We start from the raw sequence: 23,779 nt of genomic DNA, 5'->3' as shown, positions 1-23,779 counted from the left end.
AAGAAAGAAAGAAAGAAAGAAAGAAAGAAAGAAAAGAAAGAAAAAGAAAGAAAGAAAGAAAAAGTCACTAAGGTTGCTGATGGAGTGGGGAGAAAGGGAGGGGAAAGCAGCCAATCTTTGATTAGAAAGGATCCCCAATGTACAGACTACAGAGCAGGTAAGGAATGTGTTTTGATCTCCTAAGGCCACCTAAAAGGCTGTTTACGAATAACCTCATGATTTATAGGGGACCTCAAGCTAAATATATTCTTCAATCCTGGCTTCAGTCTGAACAAAGTCCAGAGTGTGACTAAATCCAGAAGAATTCTTTATTCCTGGAGAAAATAAAGAAAAGCCCAGAATAATGAGAAGTAAATCCCTGGGATGCAGCCTAACAGAGTGATTAAGAATGCAATGTGGAGCCAAGCTGCCTGGGTGGAAATCCAAGTCCCCCCAGGTACTTGCTATGTGACCTTGGGCAAATTATTTAACTCCTCTGGGCCTTTTTTTCCTCATCTGTAAGGAGCGAATAACAATCGCATAACCACTTTGCACAGTTGTTTTAAGGACTGAGTAAATTAATATTTGCAAAGGGTTTAGAACCAAGCCTGGCACTTAAAAAAACTCTGTTTACGTTTTTTAAGTAAAATTATAAATCAATCTGATAGTGCAGCATCAGAGGCTTTAAAGATCCCACCTCTTGTAACTACTCTGATCATCCATACCAAACTTTCCACATAAGTCTGTGCCAGTAGCAAAACATATTTTTCTGGAATTCACTCTATAACTTCATTTAGTGGTATCTCCCATGAGTTCAAGTCCAATACCTGAACTCTTACATTTAATTCAAGCAATAAAACCCAAGAGAAGACTCTCTCCTTAACAATATTTAGCCAGACTCCTCTGAGCCCTTACCTTGACTAGGCTTCTACCTTGGCTCCCAGTCCTCACTGGCCCTACATAGTCCAGTTTTAACAAGAATCTTGCCAAGTCAGTTGATAGAGAATTCCCCACTTTGGATACGGGATCAAAATCTTCATCCCCTACCTTTGTCCTTGGCCTACTTTCAACAAGAATCCTCCTTCCTTTGATGTCTCCTACCAGTAATTTTCCATTCCAATCAAACATCCCCCTAACCCATATAGCTCCTTGGCTATAAATCCCCACTTGTTCTTGTTGCATTCAGGGTTGAGTATGATCTCTCTCCCCTATTGTGATAGATAATCTTGACACTTTTAGCAGTCTTTTTTTTTTTTTTTTTAGTTTTTTTATTTATTTGACAGAGAGAGAGAGCACAAGAAGGCAGAGTAGCAGGTAGAAGGAGAGGGAGAAGCAGGCTCCCCGCTGAGCTAGGAGTCTGATGTGGGGCTCAATCCCAGGACCCTGGGATCATGACCTGAGCTGAAGGCAGTTGCTTTTAATCAACTGAGCCACCAAGGCACCCCTAGCAGTTTTGAATAAAGTCCTCCTTAACATTCTAACTGGTGTCAGAATAGTTTTTTCTTTAAGAGAACAGTTTGGCCCCATGCCTAGACATGACCCTAGGACTTACTGTGGTAACCCACCATTCATGAAACCCCAAGCACCTATCAAAGTTAAGTACTCATGAATGAATAGGTCTTCAAACACTCTTTTGTGCCATTGTGATCCAAACAACTCAACAACACCCTGAACAAAGACAATTCTGAAGCTGACAGGCCTTAAGCTTCAGAGAGGGTTTTTTAAAAAAAATCAAAATATACACACAAGAGAAATTAAAAAAAAAAATTCTCTGGAAAGATGATGCTACTCGTAGATTACACCTCTTCCCACAAGAGGGCTAAAACTTTGGGCCAGCTGCATATTCTTCTTGAGAATTACTTTCAATTTAAGAGTGTTAGAAAGTTCTATCACCTTAAGAATGGCTCTCCATTGGGCTTTCAGAAAGAAAGATAAAGAAAGCCTTCTTAATGAATTATTAGTCAATGAGAAAACAAAGGCTTCATTAGAGCTAGACTTCACCAATTACCTTTGAGCCTTGGACAATCATTCATCCTCCCCCAAAACTATTTTTCTTATCTATACAACAGAGAATTAATACTGATCTCAAGGGGTTGTTCTAAAGACTAAACGAAGTATGTGCCTGGTACATACTAGGCAACTCAATAAATGGCATCAGTTATTATCATTCAAGTCCAACTTATAAAGGTGGGAAAGTTGACTGGCCTTCCAGACAGAAGGACACTATGCAAAAGTATGCATGTATCTGACAGTGCACAGTGCACAGGTAGAGAAATCTGGCTATGGGTAGAGAAATCATAACACCTACATAAAATGTTATGGGAAGACAAAGAAAGAGACTCCTGGGATAATTTTAAGTCAACCTGTATGTGGGTACTCTCCCTGAGACGGGAATCACATTCCATTTAATGTCCCTTTATTTTTCTATGTACAATATAAACGCTTATGGTAAAATGGATTTGAAATCACAGATGCAATTCCTACAGCAGAGTTGAGATGGGGCATAGTGTATATGGATGAATCAGGATACTTAAGAATTTTATAAGAGACATTCTTCCTTCTCTCCCCTCCTCATCACTAGTTCCTGAGAGTTTCCCGTCAAACAAACACAATGAGCTATCTGGAAGCTTTGTCCTAGGGGACTCTAACACAGTATCCCCCAATTGAACATTTCTTCCTAAAATGCTCTTTGCTTCCCATGGCCTTGCTCCTTGACTAAGAAAGGTAAGCTGCTTTGTCGTTATGCAGACATCACAGTGGATGCACTATAAGAATTCCTGTTCCCAAACAAGAACCTAAAGCCCATTTTATAAGCTATTCTTGTCAATACAGCCAAGTGATTGAGAATGTGAGTTCTAGTGGCAGAGAAGCAGGGCTAACTTCCTGCCTCTACCAATCAGTGACATAACTGTGGGCAAGTTCCTTAACTTCTCTGTATCTCAGCATCCTCATTTGTTGAGTGGAACAGAACCTGTCTCTCAGGATTGCTGTGAAGAGAAAGTGAGTTAAATATAGATGAAGAACTTAGAACAGTCTCTGGCACACAATTAAGCACTCAAAAGGTGTTGGCTATTTCCATGTTAAACATCTTAGAAAAGAAAAAAAAAATAATTCAGGAACAAAGGTGGCAGCTGTTAGACCTTAGATAACCTTGGAAAATGCCCAAGAGAACCATCTGCTGTTGATAGTAGTTTCAAATTCTCTCTTGGTGCACTGCAATCAGGCCATGACAAAGACAACCTGATTATTCAGTATTTCTGTGTAAGAGATAGGTGTCTATTTCAACCCTGGAATGAAGAATGCACGCTCTCTCCATAGTCCTTTCAGAAGCATAACAAGGCAGAATTACATTTTAAAAACTTGGTTCTCAAGTAATTCAGATGATAATTCCAAAAATAATGAGAAGTTCGAAATAGGACTTATTTTCAACTTCAAGTGTCTGGGTTCTTGACTTTCCTTTTATTTGTTCTCATTTTCTAAAAACCAAAGTAATAATCAGGTCAGAAATATTATCAAGGTAAGGAACTTATGATATTTTCTGCCAAGAATATTGATCAATCTTCAAAACGAGGAATCCAGCTCACTCTCTTGGCTCTATCTTCCTCTGAACTAGAAAGCACAACACCTTTAACTGACTTGAAACCACATGAAAAACACTATTCCCTAATTGTCTAAAGTTTCTGAATAGTGGCCAGATGCACAATATAGAAGTACTCGTTCTAAAACCTTTTAAATAAAATTGATTCACATCTGACTATAAAACCTGATTTTAAAAATTCTACTGTTGAATTTTAAAGTGTCAAAATGTGTAATGATAAGAATCTGCATTTTCTCTTAAGTACAAAAAGGAAGATCAAGCATATAAACTATGACAAGCAGAGAGTTCTAGTTTAGGCAAGGGTGTCTCTTTCTCCCTATTTCTACCCAACTACTAGAACTTGAGAACAAACAAGAAAAAGATCCTAGTCAGAGCCACCTGGCCACATTCTAAGGTGAAGGTAGAGGAATAACATTTACCAGCAGGCAAGGTTGTACACATAAAGATGCCACAAATACTGCCCGTACCACGTCTTTTCCACTTGCCTAACCTACAAGTTAAGCAAGGACGTCTTCACGTATATTCACATTAAGTTGAAAGAAATTACACTGGGCTTTAATAGTCAGCAATGTTTCTATATCAGAGTTAACCTGTAGCGCCCATGATTAGATGACGCTAATGAAACACTAAAACTTCATTTCATTAGAGAAATAAAACACACTTAGTAAATAATTATAACTCTTCTTATACATTAAGAGCTACCTTTTACTTTAGAAGTGTTAATGGGATTATTTTTACAATGTTAGCTCGGAAGTGAGCTATATTTATGTCAGAGTCCACCGGTACAAGGCAGTTCTCTGAGATTAGATATAAGATTCACAGGAACAGGGCGCCTGGGTGGCTCAGTTGGTTAAGCGACTGCCTTCGGCTCAGGTCATGATCCTGGAGTCCCTGGATCGAGTCCCGCATCAGGCTCCCTGCTCGGCAGAGAGTCTGCTTCTCCCTCTGGCCCTCCCCCCTCTCATGTGCTCTCTCTCATTCTCTCTCTCTCAAATAAATAAAATCTTTAAAAAAAAAAAAAAGACTCACAGGAACAATATATCCCAGACGTATGCGTTGTAGAATTATCTTTACACTACCATGCAGAAGGCAGATAGTACAAAGCAAAGGGAAAACAACGGTAAAAACAAGTTATATCCTTTCCTCCAAAAGGGCACAGTCCATAGGAGCATCAGGCATGTAAATAAATCCCATCATAGGTCAACTGATAAAGTCTCTTACAGAGGTTAATAACACCATCACTACAGGTAGTACTTACTATGTGCCTGATACTTTTCCAAGCACTTAATGTAAATTAAACCATTAATTCTCACAACAGTCACACAAAGCATATATCATCACTCTCATTTTACAGACGAAGAAACCAAGGCACAGGCAGGTTAAGTGGCTTCCCCAAGTTCGTACAAGCTAGTAAATAACAGAGCCAGATTTTCAACCCAGAGAGCTTGGCTCCAGAATCCCCACTCAACCACACTGCCAACCCTGCTCTGCACATAAAGATAGCAAATAAGAAGGCACAATGCCTTCTGCTTGAGTGTATGGGGGGAAGGCTTCTCAGAATAATCAATGAAAATGGAGACTTAAAAGAAGTGACAACACACCAAGCATGGCCAAGTTAACAAAACATACAGAATCCTCCAAAAGGCATCTTCTACCTACATATCCAACCTCACCCATCAAGATTCACACCACGCTGGGGTACTAGTTATTACCAGAAACAAACATCCAGTCTCTTGTACCTATGTTTATATTGTTATTCCACCTTCTAGAGATATACTCTTCTCCGTAGTCTCTTTTTTTTTTATTTTTTAGTTTTTTTTATTCTTATGTTAATCCCCATACATTACATCATTAGTTTTAGATGAAGTGTTCCATGATTCATTGTTTGTGCATAACACCCAGTGCTCTATGCAGAATGTGCCCTCCTCAATATCCACCACCAGGCTAACCCATCCTCCCACCCCCCTCCCCTCTAGAACCCTCAGTTTGTTTTTCAGAGTCCATCGTCTCTCATGGTTCGTCTACCCCTCCGATTTCCCCCGCTTTATTCTTCCCCTCCCGCTACCTTCTTCTTCTTCTTCTTTTTTTTTTCTTAACATATATTGCATTATTTGTTTCAGAGGTACAGATCTGTGATTCAACAGTCTCACACAATTCACAGCGCTCACCATAGCACATACCCTCCCCAGTGTCTATCACCCAGTCACCCCATCCCTCCTACCCCACCCCCCACTCCAGCAACCCTCAGTTTGTTTCCTACAATTAAGAATTCCTCATATCAGTGAGATCATATGATACATGTCTTTCTCTGTTTGACTTATTTCGCTCAACATAATACCCTCCAGTTCCATCCACGTCGTTGCAAATGGCAAGATCTCATTCCTTTTGATGGCTGCATAATATTCCATTGTATATAGATACCACCTCTTCTTTATCCATTCATCTGTCGATGGACATCTTGGCTCTTTCCACAGTTTAGCTATTGTGGACATTGCTGCTATAAACATCGGGGTGCACGTACCCTTTCGGATCCCTACTTTTGTATCTTTGGGGTAAATACCCAGTAGTGCAATTGCTGGATCATATGGTAGCTCTATTTTCAACTTTCTGAGGAACCTCCATACTGTTTTCCAGAGTGGCTGCACCAGCTTGCATTCCCACCAACAGTGTAGGAGGGTTCCCCTTTCTCCACATCCCCGCCAACATCTGTCGTTTCCTGACTTGTTAATTTTAGCCATTCTGTCCATAGTCTCTTTCAATATATCTCTCAAGCCCCCATTTCCCCCCAAAAGCCCTTCCTGATCCCTTCCGAGTTGGCATTATCTCTTCTTTCACACTTTCCACTATATGTTGTGACACACTTGCTGTGCTTTCTCTATTTTACCTTTTACCCTGTTATCCATAAACCTAGTCTATCCACCCTATTTTCAGTAATGTAATAAAGGTAGGAAGTTTTACCATCTGTGAATACTATCCAAGTATCCAGCACCATTTCTTATACACAAGAGCTCAACTTTTGAAAGCATAAATTTCTTTTAGGTAAGTCAATACTGAAACTTTCCAGATGCCTTTCATCTTCCATTCTTCCCACTCTTGCAATCCCATAATGTGGCTTTTTCAACCACTGGTAAAACATGGGTTGTCCATTTTCCAAAACAGTAATAAATAATAAAATGTTTTACTATTTACAAGAAGTTTTGATATACATTCACAATAATGATAGCAATAGTGTTGATGTTTTACTATTTCAAAGTTCTTACATATTTTTTCCTAATTCTCACACAAAGCTATGAGAGCTGATGCTCTGAAAATTTAAGTAATAATTTAATTTGCCCAAAGTTTAAGAGCTGGACACCAATCTGGACAGGTCTTCTGCTCCCCAAATTTGAGGCTCTTTCTGCTGCATCCCAAAGCTAATTCCCAGTGACTAACAAGCATTAAAATCAGGGAAGGTGTGCCCTTTAACAACATCTCACTAATCCGTCACCTGCTATATAAATTCCAAGATAGTAAGACTCCATGTATTGAACTATATATTAGAGCTGGTTATGCTTATTAGCACGGAATAAGCTAGCAGCGAACATACATTAGATGGTCATTATTAAACACCATGCTAGAAGACAAAGGAAATTCACATCATTCTTATACTTTCTAATGCTACAAGATAAGTGAGTAACAGTCTAGGTGTTAAGCTTCTTGAAGGTAGGTATATATTCTTCATCTCATTTTGCCCTTAGTGCCCAATAGAAAGCAGACACAAAAGAGACCAGAGGGACCAGAAAGACAGAAGTGTACACCAATGCGTTAATATAAGAATCCACCGTAGGGGCGCCTGGGTGGCTCAGTTCCTTAAGCGTCAGACTCTTGATTTTGGCTCAGGTCATGACTTCAGGGTTGGGGGATTGAGTCCCGCGTCAGGCTCCACACTGGGCGTGAAGCATGCAAGATTCTCTCTCCTTTTCCCTCCCCCTCTGCACCTCCCGCCTCCCCTCCCCCTTAAAAGAAAAGAAAAGAATCCACTATAGATCAATTACTGAAAAGCTTATGGTACTGGGAACACACATGAGTATAACTGGAAGCCTTAATTTACTTAAAATCATACTGAACATTACACAGGAGAATGTGTTCAAAGAATTATCAAATAAGCCTGGGTTTTTAACACCTGCAGTTATGTTTCTAGTGTTTCTCAGAGCATTACAAATGTCAGACTGCTAGATGGAGAAAAGTCAGAGGAAAAAAACACTAGGTGTGGGAGAGTATTATAAAAACACAATGAGACCTTGTCAATAAAAATCATTTCTATGGCTCTTATTTGAAAAAGTTTTTAAATGCCCACTTTGTTATTTTCCAGTTTATATAAATGGGTAGAAAATACTGGTTGTCTAATATCAACAATTAAAGAAAAGTCTTCATAAAGAAGGCCCAGGACAAAGCTTAGTAACAGTAATTGCTCAATATGTATTATGTTGAGCTAAAGTGAAATTGAGTGACTTGCAGTAATGGGATCAAAGATCTTTCCTTGTGAGCCTTGAGAAATGCTGCCACGTAGCAACAGCCATGTTCACAGGAGATCACTGGAGACAAAAATCACCAAGGGGCAATGGGGTACTGATGCTGTTCTTCATCCCTCTGGAAACGCAAAAAGAACAGACTACTCCAGGCCACTAAATTAACTTGCCGTGTTTGAGGATGGAACAACACTGTTTTGGCACTGTAAAGTTGGCCTAGCTTTAGATGGCCTCATTCATTTCTATAACAGATGTGTATTCAGGGTATTACTTCTGCATCCTGTTTTGGATACATGCACCCTTGTGGCAGGCAGTGTAAGTCAAAGCATCTGTTTTCAGTGATAAACTGAAGTCTTATGTGATGAACGTACTCAGATCTGGGAAGAAGTCTTTCATTAGAATCAATCATTCTTTCACGTCGTGAATTAAGTGTGCACAAGAGTCTAAAAGACATGGTCGCCAATCCAGGGACCTCCATCTACTGCAATATGTCTTAGAGCAAGCACTTAGCCTCTCTGAATCTCAGGTTCCACATGTACAAAAGAAAGATAGTAAACCCTTGCAAGACTGTCATGAATATTACGTGAAACTGGCTTAGCATAGTGTCTGGTACAGAACAGAACAAACTTGAAGTACTGGTTCTCAACAAATGTTAACTATTAAACCACTATTTATTAAGATGGCAAATGCAGAATATGAAATATTTTCATTGTAAGCACAACGTATTTAGTCTGCAAATTAAATTACTATCTTCAGGACAGCTTCAGTGAAAATAAATAGTGCTGGCCTCTAAGACCAAACAGTTTGTAATCCCATAAATGATACGTGTCTGGCAAGTAGTTCCAGAAGATTCCAACCTAAAAACAAACAGGAACCAACAGTTGGGCAGATTTTATCCACAGTTTCAATAAAGCTACAAATTCCATAAAAATTAAAAACGAAAACCCACAAAGACTTCACTGCTGCTCGAAATGAAGTTAAAAATAGAAAAGTTCAAAGGATGAAATAAACCACCCATCTTTCTACCCTGGGGAATAAAGCTTGAAAAAGGAAGGGTAAGGAAACAATGGCACACTGCAGTTTCTCAGGATTCTCTCCCTTCCTCAGTAGGCACTCCTTTTCTGCCTTCGAGTTTCCTCTTCCTCATGCTCTTTCCTTCAGGAGGGCTTGTCTTTAGTCACGTTGTTTTACCTCAATACTTGTTTTCTTTTAAAAAGTGCTGTGTATTTATATGCAGGCAACTCCTCCATGGTGATTTTAAGTCTGAATGCTGGACTTCCAAGCAAAATTGAATAAAATATCCCTCTTGCCTTTTTTTTTTTTATTATTTAAGTTAAAAAACATGGAATTACCCAACATAGAGAACCTTGTTGCTTTCCTAAGCTTCCGAGCAACACATGATGGGCTGGCATGTTTTTGTGGGCTTCCTGGTCTGCTTTCCCACCCATGACCTCTCCCTAGTCCAATCACTCATTTCATACTACTTGCCAGGCATCTACAACTTACAGTCTTATCAGCAGACTCAGCAATGTGAAGTGTTTTATTGCTCTACCCTCACCTCCAGCCCACTTTTCTTTTGACTACCTGAAGTATGTATCTATCCAAGATAATGACTGGGAAGAGTATCTGGTGTTACTTTACCTTACACGTCACATAGCAGCCTGTTACTAACTCTTAAAACTTGCTTTTTCAATCAGCCCCTTCTTGGTATCATATACCAAACACATTTGTGGTTAAATCATGATTGGACTAGGTAAAATTTCCTTCTTAAAGCACCACACTAAATTGTTACCTACTACGCAATTCAAGCATATCATCTTTCTTCTAGGTTTTTCAGGCTATCTTTTTTCTCAAACTTCTTTGCATCCTCAATATGCCTGCCAAACAAACCACTCTAAACTTGAACTCTCTCAACGTGGATGAAGTTATTCCCTATGCTGGAGAAACATCCCTTTGCTTTCTGTCAGGACCTTCAGATGTCTTCAAATAAAGAAGTACTCACAGCTCCACTGTGAAGCTTCCTCAGACCTCCAAAGAGCAGTTGGCTATACTTGAGAATGCAGCACATAGCTTCTTCCAGTCCTTCTGAAGCACCTTTAAAACCTGGCTCTCTAGATTAATCTAAAAGCCACCCCTAAATAATCCAACCAGAGCAACACACCTGCTGGCTTACACATACCAAATACTAACATACCTTATCACAGCAGTACGTTAGGAGTCACAAAGCTTCCTGGTGCTGTAACGTTCATTATAAAACTGGGAAAACGGATGTTAAATAGTTTTATCCTGTTTCACATTTTTTAAAAAGCACATATTGTGAGTAAAGCAAGAATCAAAGGACTTAACTTATACCTTGTTACTTCCATCAAAGCAGCCAGTTTGGGCCATGTCCTCAAACTGAGGGTATACTTTCCCCTCCTCTAACAGAAAATTTTGAGAAGTACTACATTACTATAATATACCTCCTTTTTGGATGTCTATTGACACACCCTACAATTTTGCATTCTATTATTATACATATTTGTGTCTAAGCCCCATAACCCACACCAAACAGTAAGCCTGTGGAGGGCAGAGAACCTCTCCAGTCTTTACTGCATCCAGCAAAGGAAGTTGACAATAAACCAACAGAATGCAGGAATTCAGAGTATTTAGGAAAGGTAAACTAAGGCTTTTCCAGGACTGGCAAAAATCAATTCCAGATAAGAAATGATTTACTCACAGACTTGCCTCTAGCTATAAAAGGTGCTAAGAGGAATGGAGAAAAACCAGAGCCCCAGCAAAACAACACACCTAATGATCTGGACATCAAATCAAGTACATGAAATCTGAGGAGCCACAGAGAATAGCTAGAAGTTTCTTTCATTTAAGATATTTTGGAAAGCTGGGCAAAAAGCAAAGCAGTGGAAGCTGACAAAAGCAGCCCAGATGTTTTTAGGTGCTAACCTAAAATCTCACCATTGCCTTAGAAGAAATCCGACTCTAAAAATAATGATTCTGGTAGTCTAATCAAGCTTGATGAGGAGAACATTCAGTCAAAAAAAATTAAGAGTTCCACAAACTTAAATCATTAGAGAGAAAGTGCGGATTTTTAGTTCCTATATCATCGTCTAATACAAAGAAGTCCGATTAAAAAATTAAGAGCAAGGATTCTGATGTCAGGAAGCCTACTAGTTAAAACTCTCAGTTTTGCTTTGTGGAGTGGTTACTTAAACTCTTCAAGTTTCAATTTACCTATCTGTTAAATAGGATAATAATATACCCACTTCATTGTTATAATAACCAAATGAAATCATGCATGTGAAGGGCTCAGCGCAGCACACAGTATGAGCTTGATAATAGTAGTTATAATTGTGATAGATAATTTTTCCAGAGGAAACCAATGACTAGAATAATATGTTATAGTTGGCTTTTGATTACTATAAATCTACATTAAGCTCGCCTCTCAGGATTTAAGATAACTCACTATTATATGTTGGCAGCAAATTTAATGTAGCTAAAATACCTGCCGACCAAGGAAATACTAAAGTGGTAACAAACATCATTATAGTCAAACTGTTTCTATCCCAAAAGGTAAATTTACCATTTACTTAAGTGCATGTTTTCCATCAGCGCTTAGCACCATATACATTAATAAAAGTTATAAAAACACTCATATTCCCTCAGTGACAGATTATTAAAACTTCAAAGTACTGTCTCAATGGTTAATAGATTTCTGCACATTCCAGCATTCCTTAAGAAAAACATTCCTGGACTGAATAATGAAATCTGTTTAACCAAGCGAAGAAATAAGCTAATGTATATGAACCTCCAAAAATTTTCTAAGCACAACTGAAATCGAATGACCAAGTTAAGAATGTGTGCATAGCTTAAATGGCTGGCTGTTTGTGACAACATATTTGGGTTTTTCACTACTGTATTTTTATTGATGTTCTTTGGCCAAACAAAAGTGTACAATATCATGTAATAACATGGCTATACATGAACAATATGGTCATGGGAAAAGAATTTTTTCATATAGCTACATGACTAACATCCTCTTAAAGATTAGAAATATTTGATTATGAATAGTAATTGAAAGGCAAATACATAAGCCTCTATCTTATACAAGATGTGGAAGTGTGCTGGCATCATGCCTGGTGTTCCAAAAAGAAAGAGAAAAGAACAATTCTGTAAAACAGGGTGGACTTTGGGCTACCCCAGAATTAAAGGCACAAAGATCATTATTCTCCATGCACACAAAGTTTTTGTAAGTTGCTTTCAATAGACTTGTTATCCTACATGTTTACAGACTATTTTTCTGCTGTCCTACCCCATTTTGAAACACTAAAGCAATTTTTTTCAGACTATTTCAAGAAAGCTACACTTTAACATTGTAGATTCCATCGTACACCTTTATAGCCAATCCCCCACTTACTCCATCTTTAAGGTATCACAAGAGACAATTTTGATGGGATACACTGTTTTATTACTGTTTTTTTTGTTTTTTTTTTTTAAAGATTTTATTTATTTATTTGAGAGAGAGAATGAGAGACAGCACAAGAGGGAAGAGGGTCAGAGGGAGAAGCAGGCCCCCCGCTGAGCAGGGAGCCCGATACGGGACTCGATCCCGGGACTCCAGGATCATGACCTGAGCCGAAGGCAGTCGCTTAACCAACTGAGCCACCCAGGCGCCCTGTTTTATTACTGTTTTGTTCTAAATTCCAAGTATTCTGCTCTTAATAAATTTATTTACTACAGCCATTCACCACCTTCAATACATACGATGAGATTTTTCAAATCATAATTACACCCCTTTATCTCACTAGAACCCTACTGGGGAAACAGACTAAGTAATTACCACTATTTCACAGATGACGAAACTAAGGCCTAAGGTTAAGTGACTTATCCGAGCAATAGAATTAGGGCTGGAATCTTAATCTGCTGTGTCCAGGTCAAACTTCTTTCTACACCACCTTAAATAAATATTCCTCTTACACTTACAATTCTACCATATGAGGCTTAACTCAGTAAAACAATTTTTTTCAAAACAGAATCATTTACAATTGTCCTTTTTTTATTTTTCTCACTTAAAAAAAAAAATCCTTCATTCCCATACCATATCTCTCCATTATGTAACTATTTTAACTGCTGGTGTACTGTGCATTTACATGGAATGGTCATTTATAAAAATGCCTATGTGGCTTTGAGGAACACACACATCATATTTAAAGTATTGTTCTCTTTTGGCGTGATTGATTACATTCATCAGAAAGCATAAAGATGAACCTCAAATCCTTTATTTCAAAAGAAAACTCATTCACATAAATGCCATGCTGTTTGAGTTACCAACATGTATACACGCCAAGATCTGTACCGTCAGAAACTGCCTGCTGTGATTCTGAACAGCTAAGACTTATTTAGCAACCAGAACTGAGGAATTCCAACTGTGTCAACTTGTGCAACTAAGTCTGGCTGTACAGCTTCCCACACTCTGGAAGGCACATTGTCTCTAATTATTTTATTGCTGCAAATAAAAGGGACTTCTCATACAAATGACACACATGATTTAATGCCAGGTTTTTATTAGGCAGCACACAGCCAGTCCATGATTAGGTCACCATTCAGTTCAAAAACTTAAATACATATGTGGCTTTCAGCTCCTTTGACCTGGTATTTTTGTCTTGTTACTTCAAAACTTACGAATATCATTTCCTCAGCCATGTACCAAAATTTTAAGGTGATTTTTTATATAGCACAGTTCATATATTCTAAGATGTTAAATTGTTTAAAAAAAAAAAAAGCTAAATTGTAAGCCCCCCACCCAATTTTAAAGACATTCAAATATAAAAACTGTACACCACGTATTTTTATATTTTATACTTTGTTCAGTCACACTGAACAACTGCACCTTTCAGAGCATTTGAACTGTCAGGTGAAGAAAAGCATTATCCCTAACCTCGAGAAACTAATAGCCTAACAAAATAGCACACAGGGCACTCCTTCCATTGCCTTCTCCTATCTCTAAATACCACAGAAACCTAACGCCATGAAAAGTCTGTTTTAGATATTTGCAATCTGTGTTGTCCCTGACTGCTAGGAGAGGGGGAAATAAATCCATTCTCTCTAGCTTAACTTCTCATTCCTTGGTTTTATTTAAAGGGCCTGAAGTCTTCATGCCACCCAGTCCCTTGGGCTTGTTTCTGGCAGAGGCTCCAAGTCTAATACAAGAGCTGGAGGGGCTGCTGCCAGCAGGTAGGTGTGTGAGCCACCGGACATTCCTAGAAATACTGAAACAGGGGGCTTGTGCACAATATGTTAACAAGGCCTCTCCAGATAACAAACAAGATAATCAAGCACTGTAAGTCTATTTTCAGAATGAAAATTCTTAATCTCAGGAAACAAACTGAGGGTTGCTGGAGTGGGGGGTGGGGTGGGAGGGATGGGGTGACTGGGTGATAGACACTGGGGAGGGTATGTGCTCTGGTAAGCGCTGTGAATTGTACAAGACTGTTGAATCTCAGATCTGTACCTATGAAACAAGTAATGCAATATATGTTAAGAAAAAAAAAAAGAAGATAGCAGGAAGGGAAGAATGAAGGGGGGGAAATCGGAGGGGGAGACGAACCATGAGAGATGATGGACTCTGAAAAACAAACTGAGGGTTCTGGGGGTGGGGGGAGGATGGGTTAGCCTGGTGATGGGTATTAAAGAGGGCATGTTCTGCATGGAGCACTGGGTGTTATACATAAACAATGAATCATGGAACACTACATCTAAAACTAATGATGTAATGTATGGGGATTAACATAACAATAAAAAAATTTTTAAAAAATTAAAAATTAAAAAATAAAAAAAAAATTATACAACTAAGGAATGAAGTTATGTATTGCTGTTTTTGTTTGTTCCACATGCTCCCTGACCACAATTTTTGAAATACAGAAAATTCTCTATAACTTAAGATTCGCATTTAGCTCCAATGCTGTGCAGCGTAGGAAGCCAGACCACCGTGATTCAAGGTCAGCAACTTTTAGAATAAATGAAGTTTTTGTACTAGTTGCCACAGGTCTTTGGCAGGGGTAAGCACTGTCTTCAGCTGATTGATGTAATAACTTAAACTACATCAGAATAGTGAAGAGTATATACAGACTATTCTGAGAATCCCTAGAAATCCTGCCTGTGAGTGACTTGTATCTGCTATAATAGCAATATTACCAAAAATTACAATGAACATCAGGCTAACTTACCACGTAAATTATTAGATTACAATGAAATTAAATTTTGTATATCTTTAGTCACATCCCCTCAAACCAAGGTAATAAATATTGACCGGGGCGCCTGGGTGGTTTAGTCGTTAAGCGTCTGCCTTCAGTTCAGGTCAAGTTCCCAGGGTCCTGGGATCGAGCCCCGCATCGGGCTCCCTGCTCAGCAGGAAGGCTGCTTCTCCCTCTCACACTCCCCCTGCTTGTGTTCCCTCTCTCGCTGTCTCTCTCTCTCTGTTAAATAAATAAATGAATGAATGAATGAATAAATAAATAAATAAATAAATAAATAAAATATATCTTAAAAAAAAAAGTATTGACCAAGTAGAAGTCCTTGGGGTTTTAGCTTTATTGAGTAGTAAACCTGATACATAATCAGCATTTCACTTACATGTAAATGGGTTTCTAAAGGGCTTAAAAGATATTTTTCCTAAATACCTTGACAGTTTTCCTGCAAACAAATCCTTGTGCTATGGATTTGCACTATCTGTGGAGAAACCCTTTGCTTAAGCAAGGGTAAATTTTAACCCTGCATCAGTTGCAAATGCAATAAATCCTAAAATAGTTAAGTACAATCCTAAAATAGTTAAGTACACATAAAAGTTTTTTATTGATAATGTTATGATTCAAGAGATGAAAAAATTGGGGCGCCTGGGTGGCTCAGTTGGTTAAGCGACTGCCTTCAGCTCAGGTCATGATCCTGGAGTCCCGGGATCGAGTCCCGCATCGGGCTCCCTGCTCAGTGGGAAGCCTGCTTCTCCCTCTGACCCTCCCCACTCTCATGTGCTCTCTCTCATTCTCTCTCTCTCAAATAAATAAATAAAATCTTTAAAAAAAGAGAAAAAAAAAGATGAAAAAATTAACAAAGTAGTTCCTTTTATCAAAACTTTCCCATATAAAGCTCATTTAATCAAAAGGTATTGTTAACTTCCTTATCTATGCAATTTCTACATCTCTCAGTCTACAAAGATCCTACTTCCTATCATCCACACACTTTGGCAAGAACAAGAGTGAATTTAGAATGTCAGACTACTTGGCAAGATTAAAGACACTGAAAATGGAACTTTCTTTAACCACAGTCAAACAGATCTGAGGAATGTTTGTCAACTTATCAAACCACTAAATTTAGAATCACCTCCAGATATTCAAAGTTAGTGCAAGATGAGTGATAATAGTATACCAACTAGTTAAAAAGCACTAAAGTGAGACATTACTGAAAATGAAATGTAAGAATTTGGTGCACTAATTATCTAAACATAGCCTCACTACTCCCTTCCTCCCTTCAGGTCTTCAAAAGTTACCTTCCCAGTACGGCCTCCCCTGACAACTATTCAGAAGCACAGCCACCCCTGAGGAACGGGCATATGCACACACACACACACACACACACACACACTCTTAGACGTAATCTCTGGGATTTATTGTCCTCACGAGCATTTACTACTATCTGACCTATGACATAATGTAGGCGTTAATTTGTCTCCTCCAATTACAATATAATTTCAATGAAAGTACACACTTTTGCCTATTTTGTTCACTGTTTAACAAAGAGATCTGGACATAATACATAAAAGGCACTTAGTTTTGCATAAACAGATGAATGAGACTAAAAGGATATAGTAAGATCCTTTAATAATAGCCTTCTTAAAACAGGATATGTTTATCCTGTAGTGGAGTAACATAGGCTAAGCACTGCACTTTTTATTAATGTTTTTATATGAAAACAAATATGTTATGGAATATTATGAAATAAAGTAAATGAAAAACACTTGAAAGAAATTTTGACTTTGTGACAAGCAGAATGGAATTATAAACTGATTAGTCATATAAGGAAAGAGGTGTAGGTGTTTAGATTTGGGTATATGTTTCCTCTCCCATTTTAGTAATAATGTTCTCGGAATGTATGGAAAGTAATATGCTAAAACTAAAATATCACCAACAGAAATGATAATATCTTTTAATATATCTAAAAGAAATGTTTCCCAATTTTGCACTCTACTGTTAAGCAATCTTCTTTAGAGCTAAGCTGAATCAAGTAATCTAAGCCTAATGTTTTCACAGTTTATTTCCTACAAGTATGGAATTGGAACTAAGCCAGGGAGAAAAGAGGTAATCAAGAATCAACATAAAGATAGACAGGGTCTCCATGTGCAATGATATGGATGGAACTACAGAGTATTATGATAAGTGAAATCAGTCAGAGAAAGACAAATACCATATGATTTCACTCATATGTGGAATTTAAAAACAAAACAAATGAGCAAGCAGAAAGAGGAAGACAAATCAAGCAACAGATTCTTAATTATAGGGAACAACTGATGGTTACCAAAGGGGGACAAACTGGGTGATATCGGTGATGGGAATTAAAGGAGTGCATTATTGTGATGAGCACCAGGTGATGTACGGAAGTGTTATATCACCATAGTGTACATCTGAAACTAATAAAACACTGTATGTTAAAAAAAAAAGACAGACATGGCCTGAACTCAAAGTTCCTTAAAGTACCAGTTGGTTTCTCAGATGAAATGAGGCCATCCTCAACAGAGTATACTTTATTAAAATCAAAATTAGCATGTGTTTCATGAAAGATCTTTTATTTAGTTCTTTCTTTCCCCTTACACTAAAGATCTTAAACATGTCTGATTTCTAGTTTCAGTTCCAAACTGATGAAGAGTTCTTCAATGTTCCTCCGCAATCTACTAGTGCCCTTGTTCACAGTGACTAGCAAAGACCTATATTTATACATAATAGACTTAACTACTGTGGTTAATGCACCAGGAATCTTACCAATTTGGTGAGAAAGTTTTTCAAAGTGTCCCAAATTGACCAGTTGAGATTTCACTTACACCCTTTTTATCATGCAGTCATAAGTAGTTCTAAAGGGAATTAACTCAAAAATTTAGAATTAAAATGCTCACCTAACATAACAAAGATTTGTGCCTCATGGAACTTCAAAATATGCAGACTTTGGATTATCACGTATAACTGGACAGAAAGTCAGAAGCCAAGGGTTACAGCTCCAGGTACACCAGCTGTAACTTTTTTAAAGCTTTTTATTTTTTATTAGAGAGAGTACAAGCAGGGGGAGCGGCAGGCAGAGGGAGAGGGAGAAACAGGCTCCCCGCTCAGCAGGGAGCCCGATGTGGGGCTCAATCCCAGGACCCTGGGATCATGACCTGAGCTGAAGGCAGACGCTTAACCATCTGAGCCACCCAGGCGCCCCCACCGGCAGTAATTTAGTACAAGCATGAGCAGCAGCTAGCTTAAGGAAAGAAAACTACCTACAAGTGTTGTTCATAACAGCTGCCCTTCGCTTTTTGTTTCCTAAAGAGATCACTAAGATTTCCTCTAAAGAGAAAAGAAAAGTAAAATATTAGAAGTCTCAGGTTAAAGCAGACCACCTACGGATTTCTCTCTAAGCCTGGGCCTGCCAGAACTGCACAGTGCAGTCGCTAGGACAAATGCAATATGATGCTTGTTCTCAACTTAGTTAAGAACAAAATAACAATTTTCAGATCAAAATAAGTACTTCACATACTAAATTACTTTACCAAAATTAATCTCTACTTTCACAATGGAACATCATGGGTAAAAAGTCTTCACGCAGAGAAATCTGCTTTCTGGGCGGCATGTCAGTAACATGGGTCCTCTAACACTTTCATTTAGGCTTGAAGCAGTTAACTAGCGTGCCCTAATTCAGATTCCTAGTAACTGAAACAGGACAAGGAAACTAAGGCTCTCAGGGTTCTCCAATCTAGGCTAGGGCCTGCAGAGAGAAGTCAAGGGATACATAAAGGTCAGTTACATGGTGGACATGCCCTAACAGGGAACAGTCTGGAAAAATGGGAGTTCCCTTTATCCCACACACTTGACCTTCACATGCCACAGGTTTTGAAGAGGCATCACAGAACGGTATATAAGAACAAGGCTCCTTCTTCCCTCTCTCATAACATGTGCTCTGCAAAGTGGCCTTGTAGTCTCTGAAATAAATCTGTCTGCTTTTCCACACAAGCCCATCATGGGATTGGAATGAAAACTCATGTCCTTGCTCCAGGAATAACTATGCTTCATACATAACCCTGTCAGCTTTTGTCTCCTTAGGACAGGAAAAATACACTATAACCACAAGTACCCCCCCTTTATTTTATATATATATACACATATATATATTTATATATATTTAAATAATCCAGTAAGTCAAGCTCCAAACCAACCCTCTGTCAAACTGTAGCAGTCATGGAATCCTACCTAGAGTAGCAGTCTGACACGGGACCACAGCTGATACCAGGAGCTTACCTGGCCAACCCTTTATCTTACGCTTTCTGGTCCCAGCCTTCTTCACCTTCAAAAACCATTCCATATGAAAAAACTCTGCCTTCTAGTCATTTTTCCTCTCCACTCCCCATTCTCTTGCCCCTCGAACATAAAACTAGTGTTCTCAGCTTGAACAATATTATCAAGTAGCAAAGAAGAGTGCTTTGGTGTCAGACAGGTTTAAATCCTAGTTCCGTGATTGACTAGCTTTGTGTGACCTTGAGCAAATTACTTAATCTCTTCCTCGCAGTCTCATTTTCTAAACATAAAGAATGCTACTCCTGGGCGCCTGGGTGGCTCAGTTGGTTAAGCAACTGCCTTCGGCTCAGGTCATGATCCTGGAGTCCCGGGATCGAGTCCCGCATCGGGCTCCCTGCTCAGCGAGGAGCCTGCTTCTCCCTCTGACCCTCCCCCCTCTCATGTACTCTCTCTCATTCTCGCTCTCTCAAATAAATAAATAAATCTTAAAAAAAAAAAAAGAATGCTACTCCTTAGTTCACTGTTGGTGGGAAGATTAGAGAAATTCAAAGCCCTAGAATTTAATAAATAAATACGTTTCTCTACCCTCTATTCCAAAGGAAGAAATTGAGTGCATCAAATAAGAATTAGGGGATGGTGACCAGCATAACCTGGTCTTTAAAAAACTTATATGCATGATAAAAGTTATAGGACAATAGAATCTAAAGAGTGTTTTAACATTTTAGATTTCACTGTCAGAAGGAAAAATTCCAGAAATTATACAAAAAGGATGAACACACACACACGTAGTAACTTTAGTAAGTCTGAAACTAGAGAAAAAAACACACACTAATCAACTTTTAGCTTGTAGAACAACCCCAAGTAATTCAATCTTTAAAAAATGGTTTTTGTCTATTCACATGCAACACATCACAAAAAAAAAATCTCATATTCACTGCTCTAGGTAAAAGCCTTCTCCACTAGTGTTTTAAAAAGCTGCAGCTGGACTAGGGGTCAGATGGCACTCAGTAGTTTTGTGTGTGTTGGGGGTGGGGTGTGTCAGGAATGAATGTGGTTATCAAGGCATTTCCAAGTAGGGAACCCTTGGAACAACATTAGAGTGAGGGTCATGGGAAAAGAACTTTTGCTCACCCTACTTCCTGGCAGCATTTTCAGTACACAAGCCATAAGCAACTCATGTTTACAAAATGGAACAAGGAAAGAGGGTCTTATGAGATGATGGGGGGCAGGAGGACATACACACACACAGATTATGTATTGCTTACACTTTTAAAACTTTTATTTAAAAACTCTAGAAATAGTTTAAAAGACTTAGCATATTTCAAAATATTTAATCCATACTCCTTTAATAAACTGAATTAAGTCAGAATATTTTTTATTATAGTCAATCACACAAACTCAATTAAAGCAATCACAATATATCTACTTTATCCTCAGGAAAAAAATGCAACTTGAAGTTATTTTTCAGAGTCATAGAAAAAATATTTCTCAGGATTCCAAATTTTCAAATCGGAAGTTAAAACAATTAAAACAAGATAGTTTAAGAATTTGGTGAATTTACCCTGGACTTGATATAAAATCCAAGTGCATTATTGGTACCAAATAGGTTCCTTATTTTTTCAATCACTTTGTTAAGATTCAGACTAGACATAACCAGTTAACAAATCTCAAATTATACAACTAATACAAGCTACCTCTTTTAAATATATACACACAATGTAGTTTTATTGAGTTATTGTAGTTCCACTGAGTTAAGCATTTGGCTCCTCCATATGCTTCTTTTTTTATCTATTGATATTTTTTCCAGTTTTTATTTATATTCCAATTAGCTAACCTACAGTTTAACATTAGTTTCAGATGTAGAATCTAGTGATTCATCACTTACATACAACACACCCAGTTCTCATCACAAGTGTGCCCTCCTTAATATCCATCACCCATTTAACCGATCTCCCCTCAATCCGCCCACCACCCACCTCCCTCCAGCAACCTGTTTGTTCCCTATAGTTAAACGTCATTTTCTGGTTTGCCTCTCATTCTTTTTTTTTCACAAGCTACCTTTTTTTTTTTTTGACAGAGAGACAGCGAGAGAGGGAACACAAGCAGGGGGAGTGGGAGAGGGAGAAGCAGGCTTCCCGCTGAGCAGGGAGCCCGATGTGGGGCTGGATCCCAGGACCCTGGGATCATGACCTGAGCCGAAGGCAGACGTTTAATGCCACCCAGGCGCCCTACAAGCTACTTTTTTTTTTTGCCATTCTTTTTTTTTATTATGTTATGTTAATCACCATACATTACATCATTAGTTTTTTTTCAAATCTTTATTCTTTTTTAATTTTTTATTGTTATGTTAATCCCCATACATTACATCATTAGTTTTTGATGTAGTGTTCCATGGTTCATTGTTTGTGTATAACACCCAGTGCCCCGTGCAGAACGTGCCCTCTTTAATACCCATCACCAGGCTAACCCATCCTCCCAACCCCCTCCCCTCCAGAACCCTCAGTTTGTTTTTCAGAGTCCATCGTCTCTCATGGTTCGTCTCCCCCTCTGATTTCCCCCCCTTCATTCTTCCCCTCCTGCTATTCTTCTTTTTTTTTTTTTTCTTAACATACCACCCCACACCAGTCACAAGCCACCTTTTTAAAAGAGGTCTGTAAGGTAATTCAACCTAAGAGGAAGGAAAAAAAAAAAAAGCCATTCTCAAATCTATACATTAACTATTCTGTGTTTCTTTCTTAATCCTGGTACTCTGGAAAATTATAAGCACTTTTCAAAAAGATCTCAAACAAGACTGGGCTTAACAAACAGCTTAAGTTCTGAAGTACATGCTTTCTTTTTAACTATAAACTTATCAATGAGAGCGGCCCATTGACTGCCTCTATGCTTGAGTGTTATTAAACAGTCAGACAAAATATGGAAAACTGACCTTGGCATGGAATGTAATGGGCAGAGTTACCCCCCGCTACTTCTTAAAAAAAAAGAAAACAAAATATTCAAACTTGAAATGTAATAACAGATTTCCACATGTTCACTTTATTTGTAACGTAACATTTCTTTTTTTTTTTTTTTAAGATTTTATTTATTTATTTGACAGAGAGAGACATAGCGAGAGCAGGAACACAAGCAGGGGGAGCGGGAGAGGGAGAAGCAGGCTTCCCGCAGAGCAGGGAGCCCGATGCGGGGCTCGATCCCAGGACCCTGGGATCATGACCTGAGCCGAAGGCAGACGCTTAACGACTGAGCCACCCAGGCGCCCCTGTAACGTAACATTTCTACTCCTTACCTATCTTTAGCGATTAGTAATTAGTAGTAGCAGTAATTCTATAACATACTTCATCACTTTATATAGGGGAATAAATTGTTTATGAGTTTCACACACATTATTCTAACTGATAAAAATCATAACCTCCTTACATAAAAATAGGTAAGATCCCAAAAGGTAATGTTCTGATTAAACTACAAAATGAGAAGAAAAAAAAAAATGTGCTAGAATTATCAAGTTACCTTTGTTTTAAGTCTTCAAGCAAATGTCAGATCCTTTACAAGGGTACTCTTATAAACCCAAAACAAAGATGGCACTTCGCTGTTAGATTCAGATTTAAGCATTTACCTCACTAATCACACTACTCAGGGTTTAAATAGACTGCATCTCTCTCTGTTTTTTTAGACTGCATCTCTGAAATATAAGCATCTAACTTCTCCTTTTTATTTCAATAAATTTCACCTCTTTCCACATTTGAATGCCAAATCTATATTAAAAAAATGCCTCTTTCCCATCCACTCACAATTATTAATAGGCAAGATGGAGAAAACATATGTAAATAATTGCCTCAAGCATTATAATTATAGCTAAATTAATATTTGACACCTGTAAGTTACAGGCTGCCACACTATTTCTACAACTAAGTTTCTCTAATTACTTAATCATTTCTTACACCAAATATTCTCCTAAATCCCCATCACTATACCCAAGAACATTTCAGTTTCAAAAAACACAGTCTTCTTTTGATATCTACCTATCATGTGAAAACCAACAGAAGAGATTTCTTGATTTTTCACTTTATCAAGGGGTTATAATCTGATGAGAAAGAAATGGCCATAGGCGTATCTTCTAAAGAAGGAGAAAGGACCTCATTGTAAGCAAAGAGTGAGCAACTGAAATG

The 23,779-nt window shown here is 38.3% G+C and overlaps 1 protein-coding gene across 1 annotated transcript in view; it reads right to left on the bottom strand.

Annotated features, from left to right (window-relative positions):
- Nucleotides 1-23,779, bottom strand: part of ARHGAP42 (Rho GTPase activating protein 42) — a 277,264-nt gene that overhangs the window by 204,465 nt on the left and 49,020 nt on the right.

This window comes from Neomonachus schauinslandi, chromosome 11 (genome assembly GCF_002201575.2).
Source record: "Neomonachus schauinslandi chromosome 11, ASM220157v2, whole genome shotgun sequence".
NCBI lineage: Eukaryota > Metazoa > Chordata > Mammalia > Carnivora > Phocidae > Neomonachus > Neomonachus schauinslandi.
Note: the sequence above shows the minus strand (reverse complement) of the source record. Positions and strands in the feature narration are given on the sequence as shown.